Source organism: Vulpes vulpes, chromosome 12 (genome assembly GCF_048418805.1).
Source record: "Vulpes vulpes isolate BD-2025 chromosome 12, VulVul3, whole genome shotgun sequence".
NCBI classification, from domain to species: domain Eukaryota; kingdom Metazoa; phylum Chordata; class Mammalia; order Carnivora; family Canidae; genus Vulpes; species Vulpes vulpes.
The window spans coordinates 99,313,878-99,325,491 of record NC_132791.1 but is presented as its reverse complement, the minus strand read 5'-3'; the positions used below and the strand labels follow the sequence as shown (position 1 = coordinate 99,325,491).

General features: G+C 37.7%; 1 pseudogene; it reads left to right on the top strand.

Moving 5' to 3' along the window:
• The first annotated feature begins 287 nt into the window (after positions 1 to 287).
• LOC112907415 (probable glutathione peroxidase 8 pseudogene) lies at positions 288 to 11,251 on the top strand (annotated as a pseudogene).
• Positions 11,252 to 11,614: the final 363 nt, after the last annotated feature.

Sequence of the window (11,614 nt, the reverse complement as noted above, 5' to 3'; positions counted from 1 at the left end):
TGTCTAGACTTAAGTACATCTGTACACTGGGACACCATTCAACAATACAAAGGAATGAGCAATTAATACACACAACAGCTTGGATGAGTCACATAGGCTTTACGCTGAATGAAAAAAGCCAATCTTAGATTACATTTGCTGATGATGTACTATACGTTGGCTAATTGAATTTAAATTTAAAACAATTTTTAAAAGAAGTTTACATTACATACTGCATGATTCCATTTATATGGAAGATGACAAACATATATAGAGATATAAAGAAAAGTGATTTCTAGGGAACAGAGATGGGGACAGTATGCAGGTGTGACTGCAAAAAGGTAAGGTGAGAGGGTTGCTTTATGGGGATAAAAGAGTTCAGAATGTGCTTATGACAGTGGTTACACAAATCTATACATGAGATAAAAATGCATAGAATTATATGCACACACACACAAACATACCTAAACGAATATAGGTAAAAACTGGTGACATCTGCTTAAGATCTCATATAATGTCTATTTCCTGGCTTTTTTTTTAAAGATTTTATTTATTTATTCATGAGAGACACAGAGAGAGGCAGAGACATAGACAGAGGGAGAAGTAGGCTCCATGCAGGGAGCTCAATGCAGGACTCGATCCTGGGACCCCAGGATCATGCCCTGAGCCAAAGGCAGACACTCAACTGCTGAGCCACCCAGGGATCCCAATTTCCTGGCTTTGTTATCACACTATAGTCATGCAAGGTGTTTCTATTGGAGGCAGATGGGAAAAGAGTACTAAGACCCTCTGTATGATTTTTGTAACTTTCTGTGGGGCTATAATTATTTCAAAATAAAATTTTTTTAAGATTTAATTTCTAAGTAATGTCTACACTCAATTTGGGGCTCAAACTCACAACCTGAGGTCAAGAGTCTCATGTTCTACCAACGGAGCCAGTTAGGCATCCCGAAAATGAAACTTGCTGAAAGAAAATCTAGAAGCTAATTGCTAGATAATCAAGAATCTATAAAGTATACCAAGATCCTTTGAGTCAAAGGCTATCTCATGAAGAAGCAATACCTTTTCAGGGTGCCTGGGTGGCTCAGCAGTTGGGCATCTGCCTTGGGCTCAGGGCAGAATCTTGGAGTCTTGAAATCGAGTCCTGCATCGAGTCTTGGGCTCCCTGCATGGGGCTTGCTTCTCCCTCTGCCTGTGTCTCTGCCTCTCTGTGTCTTTCATGAATAAATAAAATCTTTAAAAAAAAAAAAAGAAGAAGAAGTGATGTCTTCTCTGAAACTTCAGAGAAAAGATTACTCTTTGTGTGAGCTCCATCAGCTTCTGGTGAAGCAATGCCTTCATTCAGTGGTCCAAGGTCTTCTTACTGGAAGTAGGAATTTCCTACCTACCAATTCTAGTCATTGACGATTGGCCTTGGGAGCCTGAAAGAAGAGAAAGGCAAGACCTGGAGGTGTGTGGAAGAGGATGTGGCTGTGTAAGTGCATGTTCTTGTCTATGTGTGTATGTGTTCATGCATGAATAGGTGGAGGTCATGGGAGAGGGAGTTTCTGAGAAAGAAGTTATCAGTTACTTATTCCTTCAGAGTTGGCTCCAAGTACATAGTGGTTGGACTGATCCAAGATTGCGAGTTCAGTCCCTTGGGACTGAGTTAGTTTTGTTCCAAAACCATGAATGTTCTCTCAACCCCCTGGATCCAAAGGGGCCTGGAAATAGAATTACAGTGGATCCATACTAGTCCATTGATAACCTGCAGCGTAGGTGCGTGTGATCTACTATCACAGGGTAACATTCCTGGTGACATGGAAAATTGCACTTCTGAGTCCTATAGCACCAGACTTGAATTCTGGCCTTAACATTCACTGGGATGTTGGGCATGGGACCAGGAGCGCTTGATTTAACTTCTCTGAGCCAGAGCATTATACTAGTTAAAATCAGTTCATACTTTTTTCTTTTTGGCACTTTCTATGTGTAAGGCACTACACAAAGCACTCACCTACCTCATAACTTTCCTGAATGATTTAAGAGAGGTTATAAATCTTAAATTGCCTGATGGAATACACATATCAAGAAAACAATTGATAAACTCTGCACTTAAATATTATCTCTATTATTATAGTAACCAAGATGAGAAGGGAACACATTTCTCCAATGGTGCCATCTCTGAAAATAGATTTTCAAATGTTGGTTTTTAAACAGTGAAACAAGTCTAACTAGCTGATAATCATTAAGTGGGCTCTGCACTGGACATTAGTCAGGATCCCTGAAAATCCAGCACAAAGAATTTATGTGTGTGCTGGCGCACGACTTGACTTTGGATTTCTCCTTAAGATACTCAAAAGAGTAGGTCGTTCCTTCAGTGTTAGCAACTTAGAAAACACAGAGCTGTTTCATTTCATCTAATTATGCAATGATGCATCAGCCAAAGTAAATACAAAGAATATAGTCAAGCAAAAATGCAAGGAGCATCAATGAGATGTAGACTCGAAACAAGTTAAATTACTTAAGTAAGGGTTTGGCTGAATCGTGAAATAAAATGCCAAGTAAGATCTGATGCTGATGCATGATCTATAACACAGGAAAAGGGCTGATTTGGAGGAATTTTGTTAATTTAGGATATTAATCATCCTTGGACTTGGCAAATATGAATCCAGGGTATGTTGACTTCTGCATGCTAATGTTTTGTCCTTGTTTTTAGCCTGAGGATGGGGGTGCGGTGCCTTCAAACCTTGAGGGTGGTGGTGTGTTGGTGAAGGTGATGGTTAAGGTGATGGTGGTGGTGATGGTTATGGTGATGGTTATGGTGGTGGTGATGGTTATGGTGATGTGGTGGTGGTGGTGATGGTGATGATAATAGTGTTGGTGACAGTGGTGAGATGGTTGTAGGTATACATGTGTGTGTGGTGGGGTATTGTTATAACCAACACCTTAGATTGAGAAAACTACATCCTTAACTCTCATTAAAAAGGGTCCCAATAGACAACTACAAAATAGCAGCTTAAACAGATGAAATCCAGAGAATTCCAAGAAGGTCTTCTCCTTCAAATATTCTATCCCTTCCTTTACCTCTTTCATCTTCTTCCCTGGAGCTCAATGAAATCTTTGGATTTCTGAGTTTAATTTTACATTATAGTTTTAATGAAATCCAACATATGTTTTCAAAGGCCATTTGCAGCTACCTTGGCTTGGGCTTGACTGTTTCTCTATCTGGAGGGAAATAAGATAAATGCATAATTACATAAAGACCCCCATTTTCCACTTTGTCCCATGTCACTTTATGCTGTGGAGGTACAGACATGGTTTTTTGGGAGAACATTTGAAATCAAATACATCTGTTTGAATTCATTTTGCACATAGAAGTTCCAAGCCCTAAGTAAAATGGAAAAACTAATTTTTTCGTGGTTTTCAAAGCAAGTAAAATGGCCCAAATCACTTCTAATTCTTAATCCCTAGTGTGACCACTAGGTTGTTGATGATCCACGAGAGTCTTTTCCAAAAAAGTTACTTCCACAATTTGGTCTCTTATTCCTCTTCCTCAGCTTTTCCTTCAACATAGTTGTTGAGTCTCAAATGTCTGGATACACCTTAAATCTCTGATCTCACCTAACCCTATTGGCAAGTACCTGCCTACCAGTTTGTTTTTTAAGTTATATTTTAGACTCTTTAAATCAAAGAGAAACATCTGGAAAGCTGACAAGTTTTAGAAATTCATTGAGAGAAAAAAAAAGGAATTCATTGAGAAGCCTAAAAAATAATTCAAATGAGCTTTATTCCTAAGCTGAGGTTTAATTAACCAATGTTAATTCTCAAAAAAAAAAAAAAAATTCCGATAGTCCAAAGTGCAAGTACACTGAGGTTTACGTATCAAATGCTTAAAAGAAACATTGAACTACAACTGCTTTTCTATATCCACTTTTAGGAAAGACAAAATAAACAACAACAAAAAAAAAACAGAGAAAATTAGTAATTTCTGGGATTTTGTAAGGGAAACTAGCAAGAAAAAAAAATACCTTTCTGGGGAATTTTTGAGGATCTGTGTAGGATAAAACCAATCTCTTGTACCTTTTCCTCTTCTATTCACAGGGCTTTATAAAGGGAGCTGCTACTCAGAACAAGAATCCCCAAAATCTTCAAACATGAAAACAAAAGTCTACTGCTATGTATCAAATCAATCTTCATTGATTCATCTAATATATGACTCTTGAATGGCTCCTATGTCCCAGGCCATATTTGAAGGAGAAGACCTTCTTTGTGGGGCTGGTTCTGCATACTGCTAGGTTCTTGTCTGCTCTGAGGTCTCACCTGAGATGATTACTGGATAGCTCTACTTTGGTCCTGCAAACTCTGGCTATTTTAAGTTGAAATCATTACCTCCTAAAATACCCCCTTCTTTTTTTGTCTTGCAAGTAACCAAGATGCATTAACAGTAGATTAAGAAAAATACGTTATCATAAGGATAAAGAAGAAACCTTGTGAAACCAAGGACAAGAAGTATAGTCAAGCCCCATGAGGGACAAGAGTCAGGAAATGGAAAGCATCTAAAACCAGGGCAGTCCTTCTGCCCTTTTCCATTTCTCTCTCTGCCAACCCATAGTTCTCTTGTCCCGGCTTCTTCCCTTAATTTTCTCTCTCCCTTTCTCTTTCTTTTTGTCTCTCTCTTCCATCTTTCTGTTTCTCAACACCAAAGAATAGCTGCTCCTCCATTCCTAAAATTTCATGTTCTCCCAGTTCAAGTTCTAACCAAGGCTATTTAATGACATCAATTTCAACTCCAAATTCTTAGGAAAGAAAAATCTTATTGATATAGTTCAGCTATGAAGCTAAATATATACATATATATCCTATATATATATATATACATATTGAGAGAGAGGGAGAGGGAGGAGATATGTACATACCTCTATATAGGATATGTACATATAGGACACCTATTATATATATATGTTTATATATAGATCATATATCTATATCTATATATTTATATCTATCCTAGGCCAGCATTTCCTTGACCCTATAGGCAGTATAGTACACTGATTGGAGCACTTACTGTTCATATGACTCTGATCAAGTCACTTACGTCCCTGTATTTTACTTTCTTTGTCTATAAAATCATGCAATTAAAGTGTGTATCACATAAAATTGTTATAAATATTAAATAAGAGGAGATATATAAGAAATTTGTAATAGTCTAAGCACAGAATATGCTAAAATAAAATGTTATTTATGACTACTACTCTGTGATTATTTTGAGTCAATTGTTTGGCAATTGCCTGAACACATTTTCTCAAGGAAACATTATATATGGTTGTTGGTTTCCCAGTTCTATCCAGTCAAAGCTTTAAAACTCAAATACCCTCAGGTCCCACCAGCCCATTAAAAATGTTACTTCATTAAATCAAAATTTTATCTAGCTCATTGTCCCACCTGTGTAACTGTGTAATGATATAGTCCCAACACATTCTCTTTAAATTCTCCTCCAGTTTATTTTTTCAGAAGAATCCAGATATTTCAAATGTACTCACCAGCATCCCTCTCCTGCTTGTTGACTCAAGTTCCTGATGTGATGGTTGTACACTGTGAATCTATTTGTGACCATAAGAAAGAACCTTGTCATTAGACTGCTATGTATACAAACTCTCATGCAGAACACTTCTGCTTTATCAAGGATGACATCTGTCTCTGTCCCTACATTGCCAATGTTCACCCCATCCCAGGTGCAAAATAGCTCTGATATCACCTCAGTGCTTACTGCTTCAGAGCCACACGGGTTTTCACACATGCAGGGATAGAATGCATATAATGATTATGGTACAGGCTTTAGAATCAGATTGTCCAGTTAGACTCCTTTCCATCATAGACTAGCCGTGTGACTGCTGGTAAGTTATTTAATTTCCTTGAAGCTCGATAAGGAAACTTGTTATATCACACACCAATAGGTCTAGTTGCAAGCCAGCTCCAGAGCTAGTTAATTCTACAGCTCAATGATCTTGTCAAGGCCCCAATTGTCTTTCAATTTTCGGTTCTGCCATCTTTGTTGTGTTCTTATCAAGTTGTAGTTTATCCTACACAGGCAAGATAACAGCCAATAGAAAGAAAAGAATTGTTTCTTCTTTGTGTGTTTCCCTTTAAGAATTGATGAAATCTTTCCTAGAAATCCCTCTGCAGATTTCCATTTACTATACATTGGCCAGAATTGTATCAAAGCCCATGATTAAATCATAAGTTGGATCAATGTTGGTTTTCTCCACGGAGCTAGGGCCTAGCTCCTTACAAGCACAGAGAATGTGGGAAAACCAAGCCAGATCAGTCTTTCAGTGAGGAAGAAGAGGAGGACCAACTTCTGGGTGGAAACCAACAATATCTGCTAGTCTGTATAATACCATTAAATATTACACCAGGCAGAAACAGGTCAGAAAAGTAACCTTTAAAGTATTTTATGTAATTGTATTGGGTGGTGTGTCATAAGGCTTTAAGAAGTTGATGTGTGCATTAAGAAGGGATTTTGATTAGGTGGATGTTAGAGATGGAGAGAGAGGCCAGGGGACAGTGTGTCTAAAGGCACAGAGACTTAAGACATAAAAGCACGTCCAGGGAATTACAAATATTAGCATGCCTGTAGTAAATAATGCAAGCAGAGAGCAGAGGTAAATTAGGATAGAGAGGTAGGCAAGGGGTGGATCACTCTGCTAAGGAGTCTGGACTTCATCCTACAGGAATGAGAGTGCAACGATGGGTATTTTAGAAAAATCACACTGCTGGTCATGTGGAAGAGGAGTGAGTCTGAAGGATGAGTGGTCAGTGAGGAAGCCCTCCCAAAAGACCAGGAAGGAAAATGCAGATGAAGTATGAGGGTAAAGAGGAGTGGACAGTTGAGGGATATCTAATAGGTATAATCAATAGAATTTAATGACCAATGAAGTTAGAATGGCCTAGATCTGCCTGATATGGGAAACAGAGTTTTCTAAAAAAAAAAATAAAATAAAATAATGGGATTTTATTTTAACTCTATTTTTATTTTAATAGGGTGGACTAAAAGCATTTGTTTGAACTTGTGCTCCAGTGAAAGATTACATCAAGACTGGCAGAGTTGACCTTAACACAATGGGCTTTGGGACAAAACCCTTGACAGAATTATGAAGTTTAACTTCCAACGTCTTTAATGTCCTCTCTCTGTTTTGTGACATTCTCAAAATATAACCAGCCAATTACTATTTTTTGAGCATGTATTCTGTGTCATCTTATAAAACAGATTTTACCATACAATGCCAGTATCTCAACTCAGGAGATGTGGTACAGTGTCTGCAAAGATGATGGCCCAGAATTCCTCCTGCCTCTGATTGTACATGCCATTTCTCCCAACAAGAGTTGGAATTTATTTCCTGTCCTCTGGAATAATAACTTGTAATGACCAATAAAATGTAGCAAAAAAGTCACATGAGTTCTGGAGCCTAGAACTTCAGAGGCCTTGCTTTCTTGGGTTTCTGAGCTATTGTGTTAAGAAGCTGACAAATCTGCTGGAGAGACCACATAGAGAGACAAAGTTCCAGCCAGCACCAAGCTGTCCCACCAGAGGTACTAACCATAGAGGTGAGACTAATTTGGATCTTCCCACTCAATCAATTCTCCAGATGACTGATACTTATGTGTCACCCCAGGTGAGACCAACGGAAGTACTCTCCAGCTTAGCCAGGACCATGTTGTAGAATTGTAGGTAAATAAGTAGTTATTATTTAAAGCTACTAAATTTTGGGGTGGTTTATTATACAGTGATAAATAACTGATAAAGAAAGTAAAGAAATTAATTTTAAATATAGCAAAGCTAGCATCTTAAGGACTAAATACAGATCTGGTCACTTTTTTTCCTTAAGAGAATCAGAAAGAGGGCTATATCTATATAAATGAATCGGTCCATTAGTTAGCATTAATCTATTTATTGCCATGTGGAATGGTTGTTACATAGACCACAAAGTAGAAGGCATAGAGCCTGAAATTTAGTAGAAGAAAGCATATTCATACAAGAAGACAGCACACTGTATAATAATTTGTGATAGTGAAATCTAAGCATTGCGACAAGTCAGTGTGGCATATATCTCAGGCGGATACCCCACAGTGTTTCAAGTACATAGTCAGGGATGACACAAACCTATTAGAGAGCTGAGGGATGAGCCTCCTGGGTCTTACTACTTTTTTTCAGATTTTATTTATTCATGAGAGACACACAGACAGAGGCAGAGATCTAGGCAGAGGGAGAAGCAGGCTCCACGCAGGGAGCCTGATGTAGGACTTGATCCCAGGACTGTGAGATCACACCCTGAGCCAAAGGCAGATGCTCAACTGCTGAGCCACCCAGGTGTCCTGTCTTACTTTAAAAAAAAAGAAGATATATTTGTTTATTTTTAGAGAGAGAGAAGGAGGAGAGGCAGAAGGAGAGGGAAAGGGAGAGAGAGAAATCTATGCAGACTCCCTGCTGAGCACAGATACCCAAACTGGGGTTTGATCTTACAACCCTGAGATCGTGACCTGAGCCTAAATCAAGAGTCAGACAGTCAACCAACTGAGCCACTCAGGCATTCCTGGGTCTTATTTATTTAAACCATGCAAGAGTCAGGTCTATTTGGCCTGTGCCATCTTTTGTAAGTGAAACTGTGGTGGACACTGATTCCCACAGAAATGACTAAGATACATGGTTTGGAAAGTCCTTGCCATTTTTTCCTGGCAAGTTTCTTCTTCTACATATGAGTTTATCTGAGATGAATGATTCTTATAAGGAATTTTAAGCTTGAAGAAGGTAAATCCATAAGTAACCTGTAGTTAGACTCAGTTCCAGAGAACGTGCCAAGGAGCATAAACAAATGTATCTCATAAAACAGAGCCTCTACCTGATTCCAAAATATAAAGCTACAATTATTACAGTAATCAAGACAGTGTAAAATGAATGTGAGGATTCACATGGATCAATAAAACAGAATAGAAAGTCAAGATAAAAAAGCTCATATTTTTGGGCAAAGTTGCCAAAGTAGTTCAATGATGAAAGGATAATTTTTCGGGGATCCCTGTGTGGCGCAGTGGTTTGGCACCTGCCTTTGGCCTGGGGTGCGATCCTGGAGACCCGGGATCGAATCCCACGTCAGGCTCCCGGTGCGTGGAGCCTGCTTCTCCCTCTGCCTGTGTCTCTGCCTCTCTCTCTCTCTCTCTCTCTCTCTCTCTCTCTGTGACTATCATAAAAAAAAAAAAGAAAGGATAATTTTTCAACAAATATTGCTGGGACAACTAGATATGCATATGCCAAAAAATGAAAATTCAATCCTTACCTCACACCATATACAAAAATCAACTCAAAATGGAATATTGACCTAAATGTAAAAGTTAACATTTTGAAACTCCTAGGAAAAAAACACAAGAGGAAATCTTTTTTTTTTAAACATTTTATTTATTTATTCATGAGAGACATGAAGAGAGGCAGAGATATAGGCAGAGGGAGAAGCAGGCAGGGGGCCAATGCAGGACTTGATCCCCAGACCAAGATCACGCCCTGAGCCAAAGGCAGCCACTCAACTGCTGAGCCACTCAGGCATCCCTAAACATAGGAGGAAATCTTTGTAAACTTGAGGTGGGTAGGCAAAGACTACTTAAATATGACACCAAAATTATAATGGCAATTTCTTTCATATATTAGAATTTGTACAAATTAATAACTTTTGCCTTTCAAAAGATACCATTAAAAATGAAAATATAATCCACAGACTGGGAGATATATAAATGTAAATATATATTTACATTATATTATATATTATATTTATATATATTTACATATGTTATATTATATATAATATATATAATTTCTATATAATAGAAAACTTCTATTTAGAATATATATAGAATTCTTACAACTCAGTTACAAGACACCAATCTAATTTTAAAATAGGTAAAATATTTCAGTACATATTTTACCAAAAAAGAAATATAAGTAGTTAACAAACCTGTGAAAAGACCTGCAAGCCCACTAAAATGTCTATACTTTAAAAAAAGGAGAGCCAATACCATGGATCCATAATAAAACTTAAGTGAATCTCAAAAACTTATGCTAAGTGGAAGAAAAATCCAGACAGAGTGATACTATTGATATCAAATGTCTATAAATGGTAATTCTATAGAGTCAGAAAGATTACCCATCATCTAGGGCCAGGGTGGGAGCCAGCACTGACTGTAGATGAGCACAAGGGAACTTTTTGGAGTGATGGAAACATTCCAAAACTGGATTATAATGACAGCTGCATAACTTTATAACTTTATAAAAATAAGGCAAAACAAAACATTGAATTGTGCGCTTGCAATGGGTAAATTTTAAGATATGTAAATTATATTTCAAAAATCCTATTTTTTAACTAGGAAAACATAATGATATGAAGAAAAAAAAAGAAACTCTGAACAACAGGTACATGAAATTTCATGAGCTAGGCCATGTGAAAAATACACTATGAAGTTTTGAGCCAGATGTGAATTATGGCAATAATAATGACAATGATATGAGATGTATTTGCAGAAAATAAATTTTTAAATGTATCAATTTAAGCTGAATTTAGTGACCAGAAGAATCTACATTAGACATAAAGAGGATATTAAAATCTTTTTAGGACTTCTCTCTAGAAGCATCCATACAGCTTACCCTTTAAGACGTTCAGGGTCGAAAGCAAAGGTATTTGCAGTTTTACTGTCTATGGTTCTATGCACAGTAATGCTATTTCTTCTACAACTAAAATTCCTAAAACCTAAAATCAACAGCTTTTATACCTTTGAAGTGAAAGATGCAAAAGGAAGAACAGTTTCTCTGGAAAAGTTTAAAGGCAAAGTTACACTAGTTGTAAACGTGCCCAGTGACTGCCAACTCACAGACAGAAATTACTTAGCACTGCAGGAACTGCACAAGGAGTTTGGACCATTCCACTTGAGCATCCTGGCCTTCCCATGCAATCAGTTCGGAGAATCGGAGCCCTTCCCAAGCAAGGAAGTGGTGTCTTTTGCAAGCAATAACTATGGAGCGACATTCCTCATCTTCCACAAGATTAAGATCCTAGGATCTGAAGTGGACCCTGCATTTAGATTTCTTGTTGATTCTTCAAAGAAGGAACCAAGGTGGAATTTTTGGAGGTATCTGGTCAACCCTGAGGAACAAGTTGTGAAGTCTTGGAGGCCAGAGGAACCCACTGAAGTCATCAGGCCTGAGATAGCAGGTCTGGTTAGACAAATGATCCTAAGAAAGAAAGACGACCTATGAACATGGCAGTGAGTCATTCGAATGCAATAATTGGAATATAGACATGTTTGTAGGGGGCTATGGTCTCATCTCAAAAATTCTGACAATTAAATGTGGTACTGAAGGATGGGGTGTTTTGTTTGCTTTTAGGATACCGTGCCAATGAGTGGTAATGAATGTCCCCAGGACGGAGATGTTACCTAAAGCAAAAATAAAGAGTAGCTAAAGAATCAAAATGAAATATATTAAATATTTCATTTGACCATACTAAATAATTCAGACTATAGAGTCACCAATGTGCTTCAATTTCCTGTTGTCCACCTTGACATTTTCTAGGATTACACTTGATGGAAATGCCAACACACTAGACCACTGTTTGAATTC